The 10,140-nt window shown below is 39.7% G+C and overlaps 1 protein-coding gene across 1 annotated transcript in view; it reads left to right on the top strand.

Annotated features, from left to right (window-relative positions):
- FMO5 (flavin containing dimethylaniline monoxygenase 5) overlaps nt 1-10,140 on the top strand; it is a 58,534-nt gene that overhangs the window by 40,841 nt on the left and 7,553 nt on the right. The gene's annotated exons all lie outside the window — the stretch shown is intronic.

Below are 10,140 nucleotides of genomic sequence, written 5' to 3'. Positions count from 1 at the left end.
CAGTTGTCAGTGACAAGGCCCCGGCTCTTAAGCTTTGCAGAAAAGAATTCCCACAAAGAGAGAAAGTAGTGAAACCAGTAAAGTATTTATTAGGAAGAAAAAGAGTACCATATGTGTGGATAAATACATGGACACACTCAGAGAGACAGTCCCTAAGTTGTGCCTTCGTGGCAATTTGAATTATGTTTATGGGGCATTTCTTTCAGTTTCTTTTGGCCATTCATTTTGATTTGCCTGGATCGGTGTCAATATTTGGTATATCTCAGATCCTCCCATGTGTGCCAAGATGGATTCTATGGAAAAGGCCTATGGGTAAAGCATCCCTTAGCACTCCCCTTCAAGGGGACATTCTGTGAATGTGTGGTCAGGAAGGTCTCCTGACTTCAAGAATGAGAAACACAGGGCCTGGGCAGGGCTCAGCCTCCAAAGAAGATCCTTGACAAGATATTCTTGTTTTGGTGTTTCGGTCCACAGGGAATAAATCTCCAATCACTTCATTGGGTGGGGCGGGGGTGTGGTAATCTATCTCCTGCCTCAGTAGAAGTGGATTACAATATAAAGTATAAAAAAATGCCCATGAGTCCATACTGATATAAATAAGTGATTGAGTAGTAAATAGGGCAGAATAGATAAAACTCCCATAGGAAGAATTTCAAACATTTACATAACTACACTACCCTCAAGGAGTTGAATCATAATTCCCCACTCCTTAAGTATAGGCTCTTCCTTCCAAAGAGAACAATATGGAAAGGGGGAGAATTAACTTTGCAGTGGAGAAATCAGACAAACATTACCTCAACTGGGTGATCAAGATTAACACCAACAGTGAAGTCATGTTGACAGTATGATGTGATGAGAAAGGTACTTTACATCTATGGTCTTCCTCCCTAAAACCATAACCCAGTCTACCCATGAGAAAAACATCAGACAAACCCAAGTTCAAGAATATCTTACAAAATACCCGACCATCTCAAAACTGTCAAGCTCATAAAAGAAAAAGGAAGGTCTGAAACTGCTGTAGTATAGAGGAGCCTAAGGGGACCTGATGTCTAAATGTAATGTATCTTGGATGGGTCTTGGAAAATAAAAAGGACAAGTAACAGAAAATGGAAGAAGTGTTAATAAACTATGGATTTTGTTTAATAACAGTGTACTGATTGGTTTATTGGTTGTGACAAATGTACCACAGTAATATAAAATGTTAACAATAAAATAAATTGGATGTGGGATATACAGGAACCCTATACTATCTTCCCAAGTTTTTCTTAAAACTATTCTAAAAATTTTAAATTATTAAATAAAAAAGAAACATATTCCTTTGGTTCAGGATTTGACCCAGAGCCATAATCTAGTGAAATTTTCTCAGGGGAGAAGTTATATTGGACAGTACCATTCATTTAAATTACTATCTTTTCCCTTAATTAGTCTACAAATTAAGCTGTTTTAATAAAGCACACTATAACTTACTATAGCAATTGTTTTCCTTTGCTGAGTAAGTATAGGCTACAGTTGTAGAGAGGAGAAAATGGTAATATAAGGTCAAAGGACACATTTTCTTAAAATACTCAGTTAATTTCTTTCTTGTAGCTGAGTATATTAAGACAGTCATCTCCACTAGCAAATTGTATGATATATTAATGACAAGTGCATTCATGAATGAGATAATTTTACTCAATATTGGATCTCTGCATTGTTAATTTTATCAATAGTAATATAAAATATACTATATCAACATCCTCCAGACTGCCTATTGGAATTTACCAAAGTGCTGTGTTTTTACCATGCTTCCATATACATTCTCATGCTGTACCCTCCTCTTGTTACATGTTCCAGCCTACTTCATATTTCACCTTCAAGATTCACTTTATCTGTTATCTCTTCCAGAAATCTCTTGATTTCCAGGAGGAAACTGGTGACTGCACCACACTTGGTATATCGCTCAATTATACATGATGAATATCACAGTCACACTACATAATATCAATTGTTTATCTCACCAAGTTCTTCTTTGAACTAGTAAATTCCTTCCAGGAAGATACTTTATAATTAATTTGTATGTTCCTATGGCAACCCATTCCAGTACTCTTGCCTGGGAAACCCCATGGACGGAGGGGCCTGGTGGGCTATAGTCCATGGGGTTTCTAGGAGTCGGACACAACTGAGCGACTTCACTTTCACTTTTCACTTTCATGCATTGGAGAAGGAAATGGCAACCCAGTCCAGTGTTCTTGCCTGGAGAATCCCAGGGACTGGGGAGCCTGGTGGGCTGCTGTCTATGCGGTCGCACAGAGTCGGACACGACTGAAGTGACATAGCTTAGCAATGCCCAATATAGTGTCTGATACATGGTAAGACCTCAGTAAATTAGTGTAGTTAATTAAATAAACTCAACATGGGAGATAACAGTATGAGTTTTTTAAAAAGTAAATAAAATAGTGAATAATACTTTACCATTTTATTAAAAAGTGATCAGGAGATTAAGGGGTTCTTAACACTTTGAAATGTTTGTGGGCCAAGCACGTTCTTCCAGAACATATTCTTGAATAAATCTTTGATCTGAGTCAGTAGGTCATCTCTAATATTCCATTTGGTTCGAAACACAAGTGATATGTCTTATCTATAACTTATTTCCTTGATTAAACGCAGGGTTTAAAAAGTCAATCTCAGCACAGGAAAGAAGATGGGGGACATGTCTTCTTTGATTCTGCTTGCTGTCCTGGTCCTCACTACTGTTTCTTCATGTTTTGTCACATTCCCCACCTTCTTCAAAGTACCCACTATCTCTTCTGTTTGAAGTTATTTAGAGACCTCCTGTTTACTCTTCATTCAGGGAAGATTTGGGCACCAAGCTTTCCACCTTTCTCTATATATAATTACTCCCGTAGTTGATTTTTTCAGCATTTTTTTAACCTCAATTTTTTATTGATATATAACTGACATGCATTATGTTAGTTTCAAATGTACAATATAATGATTTATGCATATATTATTAAGTGATCACCACAGTTAGTATAGTTAAGATCTACCACCACAAATAGTTACCAAAATTTTTTTCTTGTGATGAGAACTTTGAAGATCTACTCTGTTAGCAACTTTCAAACGTACAACAGAATATTGTTAATTATAGTCACCATGGTGTACATTATATCCCCAGGACTTATTTTACAACTGGAAGTATTTACCTTTAGGGGCTTCCCTGATGGCTCAGGCAGTAAAGAATCCACCATGATTCCCATGCCTGCAGAATCCCCATGGACAGAGGAGCCTGGCAGGCTATACAGTCCATGAGGTTGCAAAGAGTCAGACATGCCTGAGCCACTAAGCATGACACACTTAACTTTAGACCTCCTTCACCCATTTTTCCCATGTCCTGCCTCTGCCAACCACCAATCTTCTCTGTGCATCTGTGAGTTTGTTTTATTTTCTAGATTCCACATATAACTGAGATCATATGCAATTTTTCTCTTTGTCTTACTTATTTCATTTAGCATAATGCCTTCAAGGTCCATCCATGTTGTCGCAGAGACAGGATTTCCTTTATTTTTATTGCTAAATACTATACCATTGTGTATATATACCACATATTCTTTATTTCTCCACGAATGGACAGTTTGGTTGTTTCCATGTTTTGGCTATTGTAAATAATGCTGCTATGGACATGGATGTGTAACCTTATTCTGTAGTTGATTTCCACAATTATGTAAGTAACACTTTCACCCATCCAATGTATTAGTTAGGATTAGTAACAGTAATCCAAATTAACAGTGGGTTAAACAAGGTTAAGGTTTATTTCCCTCTCACGTTAAACAGTCTGGAGGAAGATAGTCCTGAAATGGTACAGCAGGTCCACAGCATCTCTTTCTTTCTGCTCCACTATCAGCATATGGCTCTGTCTTATGGTCCAAGATGGCTGCTGGAGCTCCAGCCATTATATGGACATTCTACACAAAAGGAAAGAAAACTATAGTTGCCTTTTCTCTTAAGGCAACTTCCTATGAGAGCATTGCCTTCCACAGAACATTGCCACTTGGATCTCATTGGGAGAATTTAGTCACATATATCTAGCTACCAGAGAGGCTAGGAAATGTGTCCTTATACAGAAAGGCAATGTGCCCAGGTAAAAATCAAGATTCTGTTATTAAGGAGGAAGGGAGAATGAGTGTTAAGGTAGACCTTTACCACCTGGCCTCTCAGTTCAATGACCGTCTCACCCCAATGATTTTATAATCTACCTATGTCATCATCATCAAAATCTAGATTTCAAGCATCTTACTCTCCGAAAACATCTCTTATCTTTCCAGGACACTCACTCCAGTACTCTAACTCCAACAGTTTTTTGACTCCCCTGTGTGCCCTCCATCAACATCCTCTTTTTTGGGGGGTGGGGGTGTGTTGTGCTGGGTCTTTGTTGCTTTGTGTGGGCTTTTTTGTCTCTAGTTGCTTCAGGGCAGGGCTGGGCTTCTCTTGGTTTCCGTGCGCAAGCCTCTCACTGCAATGGCTTCTTTTGTTGCAGAGCACAGGCTCTAGGCCCGCAGGCTTCAGCAGGTGTGGCCCATGGGCTCAGCTGCTCGGGGACATGTGGGATATTCCCATACCAGGGGCTGAACCCATGTCCCCTGCATTAGCAGGCAGATTCTTAACCATTGGACCAGCAGGGAAGCTCCATCAACCTGTTCTGTCTTCACTTCTTAACCCACCTGGTCTAAAACCCATGGTCCAACATTAAATCCATACCCTATCACGCACTCTCGATTCCTTTGCCCTTTCCCCCATACTTGCTTGAGTAGTACCTTAGTTATGTGTCTTCACTAAAACACTCAAATATGGTGAGAGAAAAATACCACCTGACATCTTAAATTCATGACTACTAAACCTTGCTTCTTTCTTCTCTAAGATAGAAGCAATCAGAAGATTTTCACATCTTTCTACTCAGTGCCTGAGGTTTGTAATGAGGGCTAGTTATATAGGCACCCTCTGCCTAGCATATATCAAAATTCCAGGCTCCCAAAAGGAAAGCAGGTGTTCAATATAAAACACATGGTTAGACTTCAGTGGTTAAGAATCCACTTGATAATGAAGGGGACATAGGTTCGATTCCTGGTCTGGGAAGATTCCACATGCCATGGGGCAACTAAACCCATGCAACACAACTGCTGAGCCTGCACTCAAGAACCCATGCTCTGCAGCAAGAGAAGCCACCATAATGAGAAGCCCGTGCCCCGCAACTTGAGAGAAGTCCCCGCCCACCATAACTAAAGAAAGCCTGGACATGGCAGTAAAGACCCAGCACAGTCAAAAACAAAAATAAATAAATATAAGATAATAGATTCCATAATTTACAGGAAATGGACAAATTCCTTTACAAGCATAATTTTTTTAAAAAATAAACCACATGGTTATACAGTTTAGTCTCAGGGAGCTACTCTTATCAGGGTGGTAAGAACCCTCCCAAAATCCAAATTCTCAGGCACCAGACATGGGTTAAGGATGCAAGCTGGCCTTCCTGAGGATAAACAGTCTCAGGCCTGGAGTCCTGCCCTCCTTGAGAGGGCAATACATACATAAGTTATTTGGAATTTTTCTGTACAGAAGATTTGTTCCCCATATTCTGGTTGGTTTTAATTCTTTATTTTGGGGGATATGGGAAGCACTATCATGGTTACAAGAGTCAGCTAACCCTTACCTGCACATTGCCTTTTATTAGGAGTCCCCAACACTGGTCTCCAGACTCTTGCCTGGCCTAGTGTTTCTCAAAATTTGGCTCTTGAGCCAGAAACATCAGCATCATCTGGAATGTGACAGAAATTCTCAAATCCCACCCCAGACTTACTGAATCAGAAATTTTAGTAAGCCCTCCTGCTGCATGGTAAATTTTAAGAACCACTGGTTTAGCCAGATAGTGAGGAAGACCTGTATCTACTTTTTCTGTCGGGCTTCAAACTGATCCTGAGGTCTCCACTATCTGCCAGAACCAATAGATGAAAGTGGGTTAGGATGGGAGTGGTGTGGAGTCAGGGTATATTCAAACTAGCATCTTCCCTTCCTTGTGGATTATAAATAAACTTATTTTAAAGCTCTCTTCAGAGCATTCTTTTTCTGTATTTCTTTGGGGGCAAATTCTCTCATTTGAAGAGTCTTCTTATGAAAGATCATAGTACTGGACATCTGTGTTTTACTATTTGGATTGCTTTAGTAACTTTTTACATTTTTTTTTGGGGGGGGGGACAGATGTCATTCTTTCATAAAAGTTGAAAAACTAAAACAAAGATTTCTTACATAACTTTTGCCCAAATTCCCTAAAGGCAAGAATTTACATACCAACAAAGGAACAAGGAAATTAACATTCATATAAAATTGTTAACTAAACTGCTTATTCAACGGTCACCACTTTTCCCACCAATTTCTTTTTTTTTGTTCCAGGATCCTATATTACATTTAGTAGTTATGTATCCTTAATCTCCTCTAATCTTTGTCAATTCTTCAATGTTTTGTTGTCTTTCAGGACCTTGACAATTTGAAAGACCCAAGTTCCATATTTTATTTCTGATTTATTTACTTTATACCTAATGTTGTTTTTCGATCGCAGGATCCCACTTAGAATATCACATCCCCTTTATTATTAGGCTGCTTTAGACTGTGACAGTCTCTTACACTTTCCTTGTTTTCGATGATCTTGACAGTTTTGAGGAGTACTAGTTAAGTATCTTATAGCTGCTGCTGCTGCTGCTAAGTCACTTCAGTCGTGTCCGACTCTGCGACCCCATAGACAGCAGACCACCAGGTTCCCCTGTCCCCGGGATTCTCCAGGTAAGAACACTGGAGTGGGGTGCCATTTCCTTCTCCAATGTATGAAAATGAAAAGTGAAAGTGAATTTGCTCAATTGTGTCTGACTCTTCGCGACCCCATGGACTGCAGCCCACCAGGCTAATCGGTCCATGAGAGTTTCCAGGCAAGAGTACTGGAGTGGGGTGCCATTGCCTTCTCTGAGTATTTTGTAGACTATCCCTTAATTTGTGATTGTCTGATATTTTCCCCTCATGATTAGGCTAGGGTTTTGCATTGTCAGGAGGAAAACTACAGAGGTGAAGTGCTATTCTCATCACATCATACCAAGGGTACTATTAATCACTTACCTCTAATGATGTTAACCTGCTGAGCTTGTGTTTGTTAAGTTTCTCCACTGTAAAGTTATTCTTTTTTCCTTTTTTTCCAAACTGTATTCTTTGGAAGGAAGTTACTAGGGCTCTGCCCATACTTAAGGGTTGAAGAGTTATGATCCATGTCCTTGAGGGCAGAGTATCTACATAAATTTTTTATAGTTCTTCTGTATGGGAAGAATCCTCTCCCATGTATTTGTTTATTCAATTATTTATATCAGTATGGATTCATGGATATTTATTTCATAACATGGGTTATAATCCAATACTACATTATTTATTCCATTGCTCAAATTATTCCAGCTTTAGCCATTTGGAGCTGTTGCACTGCTGCCTCTGACATACCCTCATTAGTTTTTTTTAAAGCACTTCTTCACTTTCTGGCACTACAAGATGCTCCAAACTCATCTTGTACATTCCCTGTCCCAGTTTTAGGAACAGCCATTTCTCTCAGGAGTCCTGGTTACTCTCAATAGAGAATGGTATTAGAAATCAAAAACTTTGTGCTAAGTGGGCTCATTGCTACTGGGGTATCATTGCTTCCAGGCCCTTCAGTGGACAGAGCTTGGAAATATGTGTATACTAACTCATGAATACACAATTATTTCTATACTTATCCATCTATGTCTACACTAAGCTAAATATGACTTCATTCTAATGAGAGAGTTAAAGCTTATGCAGACTGTTAGGGAGTCCAAGGCCCCTTGAGGAGGAGGCAAGCATTCTTTCAGATATTCTTTTGCCTTAGTCACGTAGGGTATGTTTCCCTTAAGCCCTATATAAATATTGCAATAATATATCTTACTCATGGGAATGCTTTTCTCAGGCTCTGAGTTAATGACTGTAATTATAACAATATATCTTGACTGGGATTTTGTTCTTTCTCAAGACTGGGCACTACTGAAGCCCAGAGACATGTTGCCTGGAACATGTTCCTCCTGGCTAATCTTTTGCTGATGTTGTCTCAAGATGTATGTTGTGGGAGAAGGGGCTGGTAAAACTTTTACAGACTTGAAGTATTCTTTTTATCTATTCTCAGCAGCCAATTGAAAAGTATATAATGCTCAGCTCATACTAGCAAAATGGGTACTCTTCTACCTCCCTTCCAGTTCCTTATGAAAGGAAGCTTTCCCTATCCTTTCACTTTAACAAAATCTCTGCTGCACAAAGCTGAGTGACTGAGACTGTGTCTTTGGTCCCACAGTGAAATTTTCTCCTTCGGAGGCCACGAACCTGACACCGACCACCATAAGTGAAAGTGAAAGTGAAGTCACTCAGTAGTGTCTGACTCTTTGCGACCCCATGGACTGTAGCCTACCACACTCCTCTGTCCATGGGATTTTCCAGGCAAGAGTACTGGAGAGGGTTGCCATTTCCTTCTCCAACCACCTAAGCTATCACTAATGTCTTCAAGTCTAATCTAGGATTTAGTGAGCCCATGCCTAATCTTCTTACTTTATATAGGAGAAAATTTACAACTAGAAAGATAGAGATACTTCTCCTAGTCAAACAACTTGCAGTTAGCAGTCTACTTGCACCAAATCAATACTTACGTGGTGATGCTGTGTATATGCTGCTGCTGCTAAGTCGCTTCAGTCATGTCCGACTCTGTGAGACCCCACAGACAGCCCACTGGGTTCCCCCATCCCTGGCATTCTCCAGGCAAGAACACTGGAGTGGCTTGCCATTTCCTTCTCCAATGCATGAAAGTGAAAAGTGAAAGTGAAGTCACTTAGTCGTGTCTGACTCTTTGTGACCCCATGCACTGCAGCCTACCAGGCTCCTCTGTCCATGAGATTTTCCAAACAAGAGTACTGGAGTAGGGTGCCATTGCCTTCTCCAAATGCTGTGTATATGCTAGGTGCTAAATCAATGCATTTAAATTAAGATGCTAATTAAGATACTAATTCTTCCAATAATATAAGTCTATATTATATTTGGAGGACATTTTCAGTGAACATTTAAATCGTATGTGTCATTAGAGACATTTATGGGTTTATAAGCGTCAGATTAGGAATCATATCTATTTGGGGTCATAGTGGTTTCTATGGAGATTTCAAGATTGCGAGTAGGTCCAGAGCAAGGGCCTTTAGCTAAGACCAGCAAGGACTAGGCCCCTTATAAAGGTTTGTTAAAATAACAGACTATACGTATCATTTCAGGAAATAACTGGCCAAGTAGTTAACCTGAACCTCTTTTATACAATGACCATCTAGATATCCTACCTACCCTCACAAGTGGTTTCGAGGATCACACGACACAATTCATATGGAAATCCTTTGAAGCCTGAAAGAATTATGATAATATGTGGGGAAAATTCTGGACCCTTGAATTTGGTCCTTCTTCCTGCTGGTAGACAGAATTCTCAGCCTGTATAAGATTATTACAAATAAAATAAAAAAAGAATGAATCCCCTGGCGGTCCAGTGGTTAGACTCAGTGCTCTCACTGCCATGGGCCCAGGTTCAACCTCTGGTCGGGGAACTAAGATCCAACAAACTGTGCAGTGTGGCCAAAATGAATAAAATAAAAATAAGAAGTCACAAAGACTCAATAGCCAAAGAAATCTTGAGAAAGAGGAACAAAACTGGAGGTATTATTCTTCCGGATTTTAAATAATAATAGTCAAAACGGGATGGAACTGGCATAAAAAAAAAAGACACATAGACTAATGGAAGAGGATAGATAGCACAGAAATAAACACACATATATACAATCAACAAATCTTTGACAAAGGCACCAAGAATGCAAAATGGGGAGAGTCTCTTTCATAAGAGATTGGGAAAACTGAATATCCACGTGCAAAAGAATGAAACCGAATTCCTATCTTATCTATCTGAAGATGGTGTCAGATCTCACAAGTTAAGGGCTCAGTCCTACAAGACTGTCCTACCCCCCACTATAAAAACATGCACTTCAGACACCAACCACAAGTCCAGCTTGTCATCTGAGCTTCTGAGAGATGGGCTATAGATCAGTTTCC

This window comes from Ovis aries, chromosome 1, assembly GCF_016772045.2.
Source record: "Ovis aries strain OAR_USU_Benz2616 breed Rambouillet chromosome 1, ARS-UI_Ramb_v3.0, whole genome shotgun sequence".
NCBI lineage: Eukaryota > Metazoa > Chordata > Mammalia > Artiodactyla > Bovidae > Ovis > Ovis aries.
Note: the sequence above shows the minus strand (reverse complement) of the source record. Positions and strands in the feature narration are given on the sequence as shown.